The sequence below is a fragment of the Arvicanthis niloticus genome, chromosome 2 (assembly GCF_011762505.2).
Source record: "Arvicanthis niloticus isolate mArvNil1 chromosome 2, mArvNil1.pat.X, whole genome shotgun sequence".
In the NCBI taxonomy this organism is placed as follows: Eukaryota; Metazoa; Chordata; class Mammalia; order Rodentia; family Muridae; genus Arvicanthis; species Arvicanthis niloticus.
Window position 1 is genome coordinate 81,300,203 of NC_047659.1, and position 16,176 is coordinate 81,316,378.

General features: G+C 34.7%; 1 protein-coding gene across 6 annotated transcripts in view; it reads right to left on the reverse strand.

Annotated features, from left to right (window-relative positions):
• Mettl15 (methyltransferase 15, mitochondrial 12S rRNA N4-cytidine) overlaps window positions 1-16,176 on the reverse strand; it is a 181,342-nt gene that overhangs the window by 158,120 nt on the left and 7,046 nt on the right. The gene's annotated exons all lie outside the window — the stretch shown is intronic.

Genomic DNA, 16,176 nt, shown 5'->3' on the forward strand with positions numbered 1-16,176 from the left:
AATGTAAAGAAATAAAATATCGAATATTAAAAAAAAAAAAAAACCTTTGCTTAGCATGCATGAGAACTGACTTTGAACAAGGGAAACAGCAAGGGGGGAAAGCATTACAATTAATTAACTAACATGATTATATCAATTAATACAATTGATATAATTGATTAATTTTTAAGAATTTGATAAAAGAAAATGGTATTTTCTAGTTATTTAACACAGGGTAATGTTCTAATGTAAAGAACAAGAATAAATTGGATTTTGTGAGATGTGTAATTTTTCTCACATAATAATATACATCTTAATATAGAAGAAAAGTAACTTAATAAGATATACCACCCATGCATATAATTGTGATATAATTACACAGAACAATTTAAATGAGTTATGTGACCAGTATTACAGTGTTCTATTTCAAGACCATATCTTTCGCTATGACCTTTACAGAATAAAATAGAGGTTTAATTTTAACAACTCCGAATTCTCTACTAGGAGATCCAAGAAGCATAACAATGCTTCAATGATTTCTATGGTGGAGGTATTTCTTCTAAGAAAGAGACTAAGACAAAATATACTTCACAGAGCCTGCACACTTTAGGAAATACCGATCTTTATTATACATTTTATTTTATAAATGAAGCCAAAAAGAGAGACCTTTTTAAATATGTACATAAATGAACACTTCTTTTATTGTTCTTTGACATCAAGTATCATGTTCCATATTATAGAAGCCACCTAATTTAAATATTTAGTCCCACTAGGCTACATTTTATAGCATTTATCTTTTGAAGATGATCTTTCTGATTGCTTCAGGTAACATGATGTAAACTGGTACCACTGAGACAATCTTTCAAAACAACAAATTTTTTTTTGAATTAGCCAATGATGAATCTATTAAACGTTTTATGTATGAGGCTAGTAGGATGCTCTGCAGCCAAATCCCTTATCATTAAAGTAGAGAAGCCTGAGTTAATCGTTGAAATCCAAATGAAGGTGAAAGGGGAGAAGTGACTGATTCCACAAAGTTGTCCGCCCACATACATACCATGGCATATGAGCACATGGGTGCACACACACAAGTATAATAAAATCTTAATTTTTAAACATGTTTAAAAAAATTTTAAAATGGCATGATCATCTTTGCTGACTTCACTGGGATCAGCATACTTAATTTTGCTTATGAACAAACATAAAAATGCAATGATTATGTACTTATGAGAAAGATTTATTTTTAGCAAGAAAAAAGAGAAATAAACATTTGCATGGGAAATGGTAGGTTTTTGTGCCTGAATTTAAATGAAGGATAAATGCCTGGAAGTATAGAAAGAAAAGACAGGCTAATTAGTGAAAATTTATTCAGAAATTATACTGTTTACCAAATCTAATCAAGGATTCTCAATTAAGCCACTAATTTGTACCATAAACAGGAAACCAGGTACCTTGCAGAAAGGTAACTGAGCACAAGGGCAATGTGGACAAGTAGCTGACGGGAAGAAACTCTTCCTCCCTTCTGCCATGCTCATTTTATGCAACTGTAGACTCCTTTTATATTTAGGAGTCTTCCTGGAAATATGGTTGCCATATGATTCTCAGCCTTACATTCCTATCACATGAATCACTGCAAAATACAGCCCTTACCCCGTAGTTCTAACTCAGACAGCATATTGTACCTTCCTTTATCTTTCTCAGAAAAGCTCAATGGGGACATTAGGGAAATGTGTTTGGACTGTGTGTAATGAAAGAATCTGAGAATGCCACTGGTGCTTAATAGATGAGATAAAAAGAGTGCTGGAAACCATGGAGAGCACAAATGCACAGCCATAAAGTAAGTGACCAAAATTCTCTCTGAGTTGGAGTCTCTGTTGATGAAGCAGAAACAATTAAGTCGGAAGTCAAGCAGCATCAGTCATAGTGTGAAATGCATCTAATTCACCTATAATGATGATAGATGTTTATGGGTTATCATGAGATCCTCATGAATTTTAAAGGTAACCACTGTGCTTGTCAGACAAATATCTACCAAGAGCATCTCTTCATTTCAAAACTTCAAGTCACAAGCAAGTGAAATGGCTCAGATGGGAATGGTACATTCCATCAAGCCTGTCTACCTGATGACTGAGTTTGAATCCAGAAAAGAAAAGGATAGAAAAATAGAACCAACTTCTGCTATATACATAGTATATAAAAATGGATATTTAACCAGGTCATTCATTCCTTACCTTTAAACTCTTCAAAGTTTCCTCCTGGCTGCAAAGGAAAAGACAAAAACAAAAAAAGAGCAACAGCAAAAAATAAATAGATAAAAATATAAGTCCCTCCAAGAATCTGGAGTTGACTGGATAACTGCTACTGCAAGAATATGAGTTAAGTAACAAAATGAGTCAGCTGTTACTGAGCTTTCACTAACTATACAGTGAGGAAAGGGCCACACATACATTCATCCATGAATGTCTCTCTAAATTAAATGCAATAAAAACCTAATGATATTTAGTGATAATCAAAATACTAGATGGGAGTTTGTGCCTTCAAGAATATTTCCATTTTTGGCATACTCCTGATTACAAATTAAAGTCAATAAGGCCTCCAGAGAGTCAACTCAATGGAATAAAATGTACTCAGTCAAAAGTCCTGGAAGAATAGGATGGTACATGTACAAACTTAGTAATATAAGTACATAGTCTTCCAGAGAGAGCAGCCAATTCAAAGCAATACAAAGAATGCACCATGGACTCACTTTATCACAGACAGTGCATCTTCTGATGCTGTTGCACAATGGTCTTAACGAACCAGAAGACAAAGTCTGTTCCCCAACACACACACACACACACAAGTAGAAAGTGTTTCAGGAAAGATATTCAGACCATTTATAAGATCTACTGAAAACTTACAAATAATCTGTTGTCATTCTAAAGACCTTTAAGAAGGATACGATTCTGTTGACTAACCAGAACCTCTGTCATCTATCCTAACTAAAACACTTAGTTCTGAACCTGGCTTTTTCCTTGGTTTTAGGATGAATGTCAGCTGATCTTGTACCTCACTGGTACAAATTGGCATAATTATGCTCTAATTGTATTTTGAGAGAAAAGTTTCATTTTAACAGGAAGGGTGATATGTAGGAGGAGCTAAGGTGGGAGGAGTACTGAGAGGAAGAGAAGGAGTAAGAAGAGGAGGAGAAGGAGAGGAGAAGCTAGGTGATGAAAGAGAGAAAGAGGGGGGAGACAGGGAGGCAGACATTCATGTATCTCCACCAGTCAAAGATAGTTGATATATCTAGGTTGGGTAGTGGGTTACACCTCTGATTGAGCATTACCAAACTTATAAAGCCTTTGATTAACATTGTTAAAAAAATGTATACGTGCAAAAAGGAAAAGGGGTATGGGATAGGGGTTTTCTAAGGGGGGGGAATGGGGAAAGGGGATGGCATCTGAAGTGTAAATAAAATATCCAATAAAAAATGGAAAAAAGGGAAAAAAGAAAACAAAAAAAGGATATGATTCCAAAGTTTTCATTTTCCATATTAAAAAACTGAAGAATGCACAAATGAAATAACATTTTTAAAGGTTATATCAGCAATAGAAGTACAGGGATAAAGACCAAGCCATATGACCATTTCTATTATACATCACGCCTTTTCATAAAATGTATATTAATAAAATACCAAGTCCTCAAAATAATAAAAAAAAAAAAAGTCATTCACAAATGAAGTAAAGATTTCTGGTTTCTTTGAAAACTCAATTATATCATATGATGTTTTGCTAAAGCAGACACAGTTGAGATGATATTTTGCTGAAGCAGACATATGAAAGAATGCAGATGTTTAGAAAGAATATAAATTAAGACCCCACAGACAATGGGAGGAGGTGCTGGCATTGGTTCATCCTGTCCCTCCTTGCTCTGCCTTACTAGTCTTCTCTGCCAATGCTCCTGTATTGGTTCACCTTACATCATGTTGCTGATCTTCACTTGTAGTGACTTCTGTTATGACATCTTAGAGAGTAACTCACCAAAGAACTTCTCATGATATTCTGGCAGCTACTGACTACTTCCTCAGAATCACACCAATTGGTGAAGCCTCACAGCTTAGTAGTGATTGCCAAATGGACTGCAGCTGCTGATTTGGGTTGGTGTTTTGTTAGAGGACTGGAGTGCTGACAACAAAGATTAGAATAGCCCCAAAGGACTATTTCCAAACAAAGCCACAACCTCCATTTCCTATTAACCTTTCTTTTCTACTACCTCTGGTGGGTGCATCTAACCTTCCAACATGTGAATCCTACCAGAACATATCAAAATAGTAATTAAGAGTAGCACACATTCATCTACAGAGAAAATGGGTTCACTATATTTTCACTCAATAGATTTTTTAAATCTAATCTTTGCAATTCCATTAATATAAAAATATAAAAGCAAGGTTTTCTGCCACAGTTAAAACTATAACATAAGAAAAGTCACATAAAGCATTCACGAGAAGTTGACATGCAAGAAAATCGTTCCTTCTTCCCTATTAAGTATGATATATTATTCACCCAGTAGGTAACAAAAAGATATAATTAAGAAATCTCATTCATAATATAAGTCTTCTTAGTCACTAAATTCAGGCAAAACCCAGGACAAGTGATGAGCTAACAGGATGAGTATTAGCCCAAGGCAATGCAGGAAGAAGTTCATAAAAAAGAAATACACCAAAATTCAAATAATGGACCACAGATAGGATCTATGTAAGAAGGCAGCAGACTGAATGAACTCCCTGAGCAATTCCATTAGTCTGTGTTTATGAAAATAAATCTGTCATATTTTCTAATAATAATGGTAACAATTAGATGGACCTATGTAGTAATAATCAATGTATATAAGATAAAAAAGGCAAAACTTCTTTCAAATAAATTAAGATCACTTTACAGATACAGGTTTAGATAAATGAAATTAGTGCAGAAAGTCTTGGGGTTTAGAATGAAATTTAAACAACTGCACAAAAAAGAGGGTTTATTATAAAGCTTATATAAACACACTAATTAGTAAGGGCAATATAAATAAATTTTCCCTTTCCCTGAGGTACTCACAAGACCACAGTGACACACAGCAAGCATGCTAGCTAGGGTCTCTTTCTTTTCTTCTAAAGCTAGTAATGCTATCATTGATTCCATCTCATTCTAATTACTTCCAGAAGCACCAACTCCAAACACTATTGATATTTGAACTGGAGAATTAAGTGTTCAATATCTATAGAGGAGAGCCCCCTGCTGAATTCATAGTATGACTCCAAATCATGCCTTTAATTGAAAGGTCTTTAGAAGAAACTTTAATTTTAGCAAAAGCTACTACTAATGGATGTAATTAAAATAAAAATATAAAGCATGTCTTATATTTACTAACTTCTGTAAATTTCCAGTCTACATTTAAGCTTTAAATTCCCTAGGAAGTGGGCTAGGGATCTAAATAAATTGGCAAGCATTTGCTTAGCATGCATGAGGCCCTCTGTTAATGACCAGCAGCACCACATAAGCCAGGCATGGTAGCACACACCTATGGTTTCAACACTTTAGAGATTAAGGCAGGAAGATCACCAGTTCAAAGTTATCTCAGCTACACAATGGGTGCAATGACAGTCTGGGATATATAGCACTCTAAATCAATCAATCAATCAATCAATCCCAGTGAAGAGGTTGATTCAGTTTTACTCATAAAAATAATCAAGTATTTTGTTTAATTTATTTACTTCAGACTTTGTAAAAGGTAAACATGTGTTTTACCAGTTGTTCCATAAGATTCTAATTTATCATTGATCAACTAGGATCAAAAAACACATTTTCCTCCTAAAAAATAAAATATTGGTTTCACATGAATAATTAAAAATATTAAAAGTTCATAGTATTTATTTAAAGAGTGGAAATAGAAGATCAAGTTTTAATTGCTTCATTATTTGTTCAACAACCTAACAGTAAAATCAACCACAGAACTATGATAGACAGGTACAAGAAAAATCAAAGAGGGTTAGAGAAGTTCATGAAGTAGCTTCCTCTCTAAATATTAATAATCTGTTCCTTCAAACCTTCCTTTTAAAGGCCCTGGCCACACCACTCTTTTCACCTTTATTCCCCAATCTGTTACAGTAAACTATATTGGTTTTTATATAACACTTTTAATGCAATTTCTCATCCTTATCTATCATTACAAATAAAAGATTTTCCTATGAGAGACCAATTTAGAGTGAAGCCCTGAGAGATCCAGTGAGCTGACTAGTAAAGCAGTTCTAGAATTCTCTGTAAGGCTGTGAAAGGGCATCAAATAACTGCACAGCCATATTCTAACATGATCAGAAGGCTGGTAAGGTCTTCTCAATAGATATTAGGACAAATTGGCTGTCTTAAATTAATAGGAACATGACACAGACCTTAGAGATATTATAGGCTAACATTTATTCATAGTTGGAATAAAAAGGCATACTATGTCATCATATCCAAGTACTGAAATCCAACTGATACCACATACTACTATATAGTTCGAAAAAACAGAAGTACAGAAGATTGTTGTTCTCCTTTCTACAATTCACATAATACTTTTTGCTGTTACTTCTGCAATTAGTGCTAATGAAAAGTACAGTCAATAATATTATGAATGTGCTTTGCAATAGTAACATCTTTTTGTTTTGTTTTGTTTTTTGTTTTTTCAAGACAGGGTTTCTCTGTGTAACCTTGGCTGTCCTTGAACTCACTCTGTAGACCAGGCTGGTCTCAAACTCAGAAATCCCCCTGCCTCTGCCTCTGCCTCCCAAGTGCTAAGATTAAAAGCGTGCGCCACCACTGCCTGGCCAATAGTAACATCTTATATGACACTATACTATTAGTAAGAATAGTCTTCACAGTATATATTGGCCTCGAGTGGAAAATGTTCCATTTTTATGAATATGTTCAATATCCACAGTTTATACTATGGATAAAAAATGTATAAAATCATTTTGCCTAGAAATTTAATCAAAGATATATAAAATATAAAAGCCACAGAGCAAACAATCAGAACACATATAAAATAAATGCTTAAATAAACATAACATGCAATAACTTTTCAAATATTGACAACTACCTAAGCCAAACAAACAGTTTTATGAATGGAAGATAATAAGTAGCTACAAAAATGAATGTGCATACTTTCTTAAACAACATTCAGCAAGCAAAACAAAAATCTTTAAATGCATGGCATTTGTTTCACCTAAAGGAGAAAGTCACTACCACTCAATCACAAAAGAAAAAAGACTAAGAGGGTCCAGGGAACAATACAAGATGAGTCACTGTAAGACTCTGTAGCTTTGTTCATTATAAAATAACAGTTTACGTATGCTACTTAAAGCCCAGTGGTTTTGTTATGAGAAGGCAGTAGAAAAAAGTAGAATTATGAAAACTCAAAAGGTCAAGGTACACTTCCTACCACTCTTCACAAAAACAATATGGAACTCAGAACAGTGAGGAGAGGACCATTGGACCTCGCCTCATGCAGGAGCTATGATTAGACTATTGATCAGCATCTAGCACTGACCTACATAGACAGTAACCAGTCTCCAGGATGAATCATACGAGCATCCGTGAACAGAACAACCTCACTTGTTTCTTCATTTCTATGGGCTTTCCATATAAAACAGACTTCTATTTTCTTATAAAATCACTACTGAAACAGAACGGTCCTTAAATAATTAAAATTCAGTACATACAACTGACTTTTAAATAGAGGAATATCACTTTTCTCACTATTTATCTTTTATTCTGTTTGCACTAGTTATTTTTAAACAAATTTTATTTTAAAGCAATTTTGTATTCATAGCAAAATTAAGAGGAAAGGATACATTCTCTCTTCCCATAATGTACAGCTACCCTCAATAGCAGTCACAGAGTAGTAAATTCATTGTAACTGATGAACTTATCTGACACCTCTTTATCACATAAAAGCCACAGTTTACATTAGGATTACCTAATGTTTTCTAATTGGTTCCCATACGGAGTAACATGAACTTGAGCTTCTTCTCTTCATTACAACACAATTACTTTTAGCACTGAATAATATTACATTGTCTAGATTTAGCAGAGTATACTCCATACCTTACTTATGGATATCTTTGTTCCTCACAATTTTTGTCAATTATGGATAAAGCTACAAACATCATTGTGCAGATTTCTATGTAGCCATGTCTTTTATTCTTTGAGAAAAATACCAGTAAGAGTGGCTGACCACTGAATTATAGAGCAAGTGTAGGATTGAATTTGTAAGAAACTGCCCAACTCTCTTCCACTCTGACTGTCTTTGTGCCTTTCCAAAGCACTGGAGCTCCTGCTATTCCACATCCTGGCAGCAGTTAGCACTTCAAATGCTCATCCACAGTGGAGTCTCACTACTGTTTCATTCTGCTTTTACCTGATGGCATACGGCCTGGGAAAATCAGTCCACAGGTTCATTTGTCATCTATGGTTACTTTGATGAGATGCACACTTAACCTCTTACACTGGTCCCTTGCTAAGTTGTAAGGGTATCTTGCGTATTTAGAGAACAGTCTTTTAGTATAGGTATCTTTTACACTTTGCCCTAATCTATGGCTTTGCTTTCATTTCTTGGCAGTGTCTTTCATGGAAAAAAAATTATAATCTTAATCAGATCCAAATGATCAATTAAATTCCTTTTATCATTGCCCATGCCTTTGCTGTTGTAGCTAAACAGTAATTGCTAAATTCAAAGGATCATTATTCATTGATATTTAAGGATTAAATTATAGATGTTATTTTACGTTAACTGGTAAAAAAAAATAAATAAATAATTGTAAACCATCATATTGTCATTGTGTAAACTCTAAATGAGCTTTAATTTTAAGTTACTTTTGATTGTCAACTGGACTACATCTGGATTGACTAAAATACAAAAGTAGAAGGCACACCAGTGAGGTATTTTTTGCTTAATTTTTTGCTTAATTTGAAGAAGGAGAGGAGAAGCTAGGTGATGAGAGAGAGAAGGGGGGGGAGAGACATGGAGACAGATGTTCACGTGCCTCCACCAGTCAAAGATAGTTGATATATCTAGGTTGGGTAGTGGGTTACACTTCTGATTGAGCATTACCAAACTTATAAAGCCTTTGACTAACATTTTTTTTAAAAATTGTATAAAAGCAAAAAGGAAAAGGGGGCATGGGATAGGGGTTTTCTAGGGAGGGGAAAGGGGATGGCATCTGAAATGTAAATAAAATATCCAATAAAAAGAGGGAAAAAACATTCATAGAATAAATATGCAAAATAACATAAAACTCATAAAAGTAAAATTAATGAAACAATTCATTTTATTTGTATTTTCAAAACTAATGAAAAACAACCATCTATTTCTAGAACCTACAAAACAATGTGGAGAGAACAGTGCTTATTACAAAAGGATAATTTGCTTTAGAAATCTTCTATTTAACTATACTGCTATCCTCAAGTAGAGTGGACCATTGTTAACTACAGTAGAGTAGGCTCATGACTGACTGCTGAGAACTTGCAGACACAGCCCAGCTGCTCTATGACAGAGCTGCACCTGCTGTCCAAGGTGAACACTATTTTAAAGACTTTTTAGAATGTAGTATCAAAAAAACCAAAGCAAGTTCTTCACAAATTTATTGAACAAATTAAGGAAGGAATTATTGTGTAACATGAAGCCCAATGATTGCAATTCTTCAGATCCTAATGTATAAACAAGAAAGCCAATTAAGTTAAATCAAAATCATAAACTACTAGTACAACTATACTTAAACATGGATTACCATCCTACAATAAGTTAGGCACCCTATAGGCACTAGGAATGCAATAAAAGACATTGTCTTTGATTTAAATGGGCTTTTTATATATATATTATTTATATATATTATATATATAATAATAATATATTATTATATATATTAAAAAATATATATTATATATTTTTATATATTATTTATATATATTATATAATATATATAAATATTATATAACATAAAGCATTTCTTCACTTTGAAATAGGAAAGGTTCTAAGAGGAGGCTAATGCCTATAATTTCAGGAGAATATGTCAGAAAGAATATCTCAATACCAGCCTAAACTACAGTTGGAGACCAGTCTGGTGTATATATAGCAATACCATATTTGGAGAGAGAGAGACAGAGATAGGGGGAGAGGAGGGAGAAGGAGAGAGAGAGGAGGGAATGAATGAGGGAGAAAGGACTGGAGAGGAGGAAAGGAGGAAGGAAAGGAGAGAAGAAGGAAAGGAGGGAGGGAGGAAGGGAGGGAGGGAGGAAAGGAGGGAGGGAGGGAGGGAAGACAGTGACTAGCTTTTCCAAGACACTTGGGAAAGGTTAAATTAACTGTACTGGCTGGTTTTGTGTGTCAACCTGACACAAGCTGGAGTAATCACAGAGAAAGGAGCCTTTCTTAAGGAACTGCCTCCATGAGATCCAGCTGTAAGGCATTTTCTCAATTAGTGATCAAGGGTGGGAGAGCCCATTGTGGATGGTGCCATCCCTGGGCTGGTAGTCCTGGGTTCTATAAGAAAGCAAGCTGAGCAAGCCAGTGGAAGCAAGCCAGTAAGCAGCATTCCTCCATAGCTTCTGCATCAGCTCCTGCCTCCAAGTTCCTATACCCTGTGTGTGTTCCTCTCCTGACTTCCTTTGGTGATGAACAGCAATGTGGAAGTGTAAGCTGAATAAACCCTTTCCTCTCCAACTTGCTTCTTGGTCATGATGTTTTGTGCAGGAATAGAAACTCTGACTAAGACAGTAACAATCCTACACTTTGAAATATGATCAAGCTATTCCACAAAGGACACGGGGAAAAGCAAGTGAATGGCCAGACTGAGAAAGCATTACTGTGTGGAACATGTGGATTACAGTAGGTATAAACCCTGAGAAGTACAGACAACTGTACACGTCATGACATCAGGTTGTCAGCTTGGAATAGGAGCAGGGACAGCACAGATATCTACAACCTCAGAAATCAGAGCTGCTCTTAGAAGGTCACAGCTAACCTCTACTCCTAGAGCCAGGAGATAAACATCTACCTGCACAGCATAAGCAGTACTCACATTCAGAAAATAATTCAATACAATAGCCACTTAATGTGCTACATGATATTTTTAATAAGACAAAAACATTCTTGAAAGGTAGATGCAATAAGAAAAAATGCCCTAGAGAAGCTACACTTACAGAGAGAGAGACATACAGAGAGAGAGAGAGAGAGAGAGAGAGAGAGAGAGAGACAGAGACAGAGACAGAGACAGAGACAGAGACAGAGACAACAGACAGAGAATAAAATCACTAACTCCTGATAGTTGTTCTATCCAAAATGTAGCAGAAGTGCAGTCAGCAGCCAGGCTGCACCACTGTCCTTGTCCTCTAAGAATGAGTAACTCTAAGAAACCAGGGTCAAACAACACAAGCTCCTTGTTGTTGTCATAACCCCTCAGTACTTGAAGAAGAAAAACCAACTTGGCATTTTTCTCTTTGATGTTTATTTTTCATTTAAGGTAGAGGATCCTCAAGTAAAAGATTGCAAGTAATTTTAAACATACTACAAGAAGAGGAATGCAAATTTAGTAAACAATTATTGGAGGATTCTAGGGGTTCATCTGAATGGCATAGTGGTTGACAGTCAGAACAGAACAGTCTAGTGTTTAGTACTGTGGTCACGCATGCATGCATACATGTACATTATCAATGAAATGAAAATTTCAGTATATAACTAAACCATACAGTACAAGTAGTACCATAACTTTAGCAAATCCAGGAATTATAAAAATTGCCATCAAATTTTATAATCTTAAATAGATACTTGAAATCGTGAAATATTTATAAACTAACCTTGTATTCTTAGTGGATCATCATATCCTGTTCTTGTCAGTCTAAGTGACCTTGTTTCTGCTTCCTCTCCAGATTTCACCCAGTTATTTGGTCAGACAAGTGTGCCACACAAATTCTATAAAAATTCTATGAAATTCTATAAAAGCCAGAGAAGCTATCTTAGCACGAAGGAACACTATTCTTCTTACTGCGTCACATTTGTCCTCCGGTTTGCCTTTATCAATCCATGTAAACCATTATTAGTAAAATGAATATGTAGCAATACTTGGGCTAGGCACTGGATATGTGACAGCAACCAAGACACATGTACTCAAGACTTCCCAGAGCTCAATGTACTAGGAAAGTATTATGATTTATAAACAAAGCATATAAGTAAGCTTGGTGTTCAAGACATCATCTCAGAAGCTAGAGATGGAATTGGATCATAAGGTTGCTGATGCCATCTGTTAAGTCCATCTTCTGATGATTACATAGCTTAGCAGTACAAGAAAGTGGAACTTATATCTAGAAAGGTTACTGGAGACAGACATGCATTTGAAAAGTCTATCTTCTCTTCACCCAGACAATTTCCCTTATAACTTATTAGTCTGACAGAAGCCGTAAGTTTCCAAACCAAATCAACACTACTAGTACACAGACTTATAAGTACCTAATAACCTCTAGATTATTATCATCTCATAAAGTAGGTAAAACAATACTATTTCCAGATTTTAAATAATGAAAGATTGATCAATATAGCCTAGACTAATACATCTCTGAAACAAGAAAAATATTCTTAGATCACTAATATATTCTTACAAAAAGCAGTGGGGGAGAGTGTTTCCCTACAGAATACCATGCCTTGGGATTGAGTCTCAGAATCAAAGAGATAAATAATTAAAATAGACAAAACAAAACCTGGACAAAACTGTAACTCATTTGGCTATTCTGAACTACCTAAGCAGTGGAAGACAAGCAGTTCTCTCCTTAAAATTAAAACTAATAGATGTATTCATTATATTTGCAAAACAAGCTAGAATTCTGAGCAAATTTCTAAAATCACTCATTTCTTAGGGTCAGTACCTTCTAAACATTAGATAAATGAATAACTGACATTCCCCTCGACTTCACTTAAAACAAAATGCTTTCATTAGTTCCTGTTACAATCAAAAGTTTCATCTCTAAATTCGCCATTGAAAGAGGTGTGGGAAATAATAATTAAGTAGGTGCAAGGTACAAGCGAATGCATGACTCACAGTTTTCAAAGTGAAATGATCGGGGGAGAAGGTACAGGAAGGAGAGGAGCAAATAATAGATTCTGGATGAAATGAAGACCTTTCCTGTCCAAGGCCTGTCACCACTTCTTTATTACTTGAGGATTAAGGGAATAGTGAATAAAGCTGCCTGCCAGACAGCTCAAAAGGTAAAAATAACATTATTTCTATGTGTGCCTAACATGAAATTTTTCAGAAATAACATTCATAAAATTAAACTTTCTATTAAAAGTTCCTGGAATATCAGACTGAAATCAGGAGAGTGGAAATATCAAAATCAACCAGGATTACATTATTCCCATGAACCTGAACAGAATGAACAATAACGTGGGTCAGGTTGTAGAATCAACTACGTTTCTTCCTTTTGGTTTCAGAAAAAAAAAGGCAAATATAGTACTGATTTACTAGCGGAGTCAGAACTCTGTAAGTAAGTACAAAATAAATGTTAGGTACTCCCAGGACAGTTGAGCAAATTGACAAAATGTGCTTTCATTGTTGAGGTCCAGAAATCAATTAGAAGCCACTCACACACAGTGCCACCTTATACTTTCTTTTATGTGTATGTTGCATAAAAGACAACACATATATTTCAATATTCTTTAAATATATTTAGAATCATATCCCATCCCTTTGGCTAAGATGCTTCATAAACTGTACCTTAACATGGGTTTTGTTATCTTTCCATTATCAATCTCTAGAGGAAATAAAGAAAATTTCATTCAATGAAGTTTTATTCAACAGAAAGTTCCAGCCTTTGTGAACGTACTTATATGTACAACTACATGTATTTAGAGTTGATTCTGAGTTATAGGATTCAGCTAAAGACTTTACACACAACGACTCTTCTGAGAATGCCAGGTAGACTAAGATAGTTATATATTACTTGAGATGAGATAAAAAATACTTTTATGATAAAACAAATATATGATGAGCAACATCCAATAGCTCTAGTTTACTTGATCCACCTTGTAGAAATCTCTAGGAAAAAAACTCCATAATGGAAGAATTCAGTATGTATATAGATGAATTGTTCAAGCTAGATATAATTCTAGAATCCTTGCTCTTAACCAATAATCAACATGTCTCCCATATACTGGAAGCAGCTACATGTGATATTTTTCTTCATTATTATTGTTATTACTGGCCTGGCCTCAAACTCACAGAGACCCACATGGCTTTACCTCCCACATGCTGGAATTAACTGTGTAAGTCACCATGTTCAACCTTAGGAATTACTTGAAAAAAAGAGAACTAACTCCAAAATTTTATATATATTAATATATATAATATGATATATAGTAAATATATAATTATATATATGTATATATATATATATAAATTTTATATATATAAAATTTACTGGAAGACTGACTTCTAAGCAGCTAGGATAAGAGTCTTCTAGCCCATGCCCACAGTGGTGACACACCTACTCCAACAAGGCCACACCTTATAATAGTGCCACTCTGTGGGCAGAGCACATAAAAATCATCACACCTACTCTACATGCACATACTCCAGACAGACATACTACACACAGACACGCGTACAGAGACACACACAGACATACATACACACACCACTATTCCCTATCTGCCATGTCACTTTCTATAACTTCAGTCACAGAGTTTTTCCAGATGTCATAATTAATAAGTTTTAAATTATCCAGCCATTAAATAGAATGAGAAAACCCCATGCTAGCCAATTCTTCTCATCCCATCTAAGACATGTCCAGTGTTTCCATTTTATATAGGCTATGTATTGTCAAATGTTTATCAGCTGCCTTCTTTATCTGTGCTGCTTGGGATTAAGAAACATGTGATATACTAAATAATGGCCACTAAATTCAAGAATTGTGATGCTGGCAACTCAGACATACCAAAGAGAAGTTAAAAAAAAGTGGGGGGGCGGGGCAGGGAATGGCGAAAGGGATAACATCTGAAATATAAATAAATAAAATATCCAATAAAAACTTTTAAAAAAATAAGTGAAAGGGTAAGAAATCATGACTTAAAGGGAAAGAATATAATTGACTGCTTAAGGTGCCAAGGTCTATAGTAAGAATTATTACTTATCAAATGCTATATATATTATTACAGATGTTATATATTGTATATGTTATATGCTATATATTATATATCATATTGTTATATATTACATATTATTTCACACTATCCATCATTCCAATCATACATAGATTCTTGAAACATATCTTCTGCAAAATGATGCCATTATTATATATTCATACACACATAGACACAGAAAGAGAGAGAGAGAATACTAAATATCTAATTTACTGCCCAAGGATTCATATGTTGGGAGCATGTTCTCTGGTCTAGTAATGTTGAGAGGTCTTTACTGTTTCACAGCCTGTCCTAATAGGAACATTAGGGTCACTAAGGCACCACTGCTCTCAGAAGGAAATGATGAACTTCTTCCATGAGACTTACTATAAATGAGTAAGACTGGCCTGTCCTCATGGTCTAGCTCCCATTTCACAATTCAGTCTCTCTTTCTCTCCTACAGCTAACCTCGATAGTGCTATGTACCACCATGTAATACAGACAAGGAAGTCCCCACTATAGCAATTGCCAATGTATTTGAATGTTCAGTCTCCAAGACTGAGCCACACAAATCTCATTTCTTTACAAATTACTAAGCTTTAGATATTTCATGATAGAAATACACAATTGGTTTGAATCTCTGGATGTTTTTGAGTAACAAAGATGGGTATTGGACATTTAGAGCTAAGAAAACAGGAACAGAACTTTAGATGCCCATTTTGTCTCTAATAACCACTATAAAGATAATAAAATTCCCAAAAAACTGTTCTGGAATTGAGTTTCCAAAATCAACCTCTCAGCATATGTAAACTAGTCAGACAGCTATGATTTGATAAAACTAATCAACTCAAGTAAATAATTTCTCAGATTTTCTAAACTGCCAATCATGAGAACAGAGCGGTCTATCTATGAGTATACAAATAAGAGAATTGAAATTACACATCAACGCAAAATCTGGTGTTCATAAAACTTACACCAACAATAACCACAAAAGAGTTAATAACAGAAGCACAGTCAAAGACCAATGGCTAAACA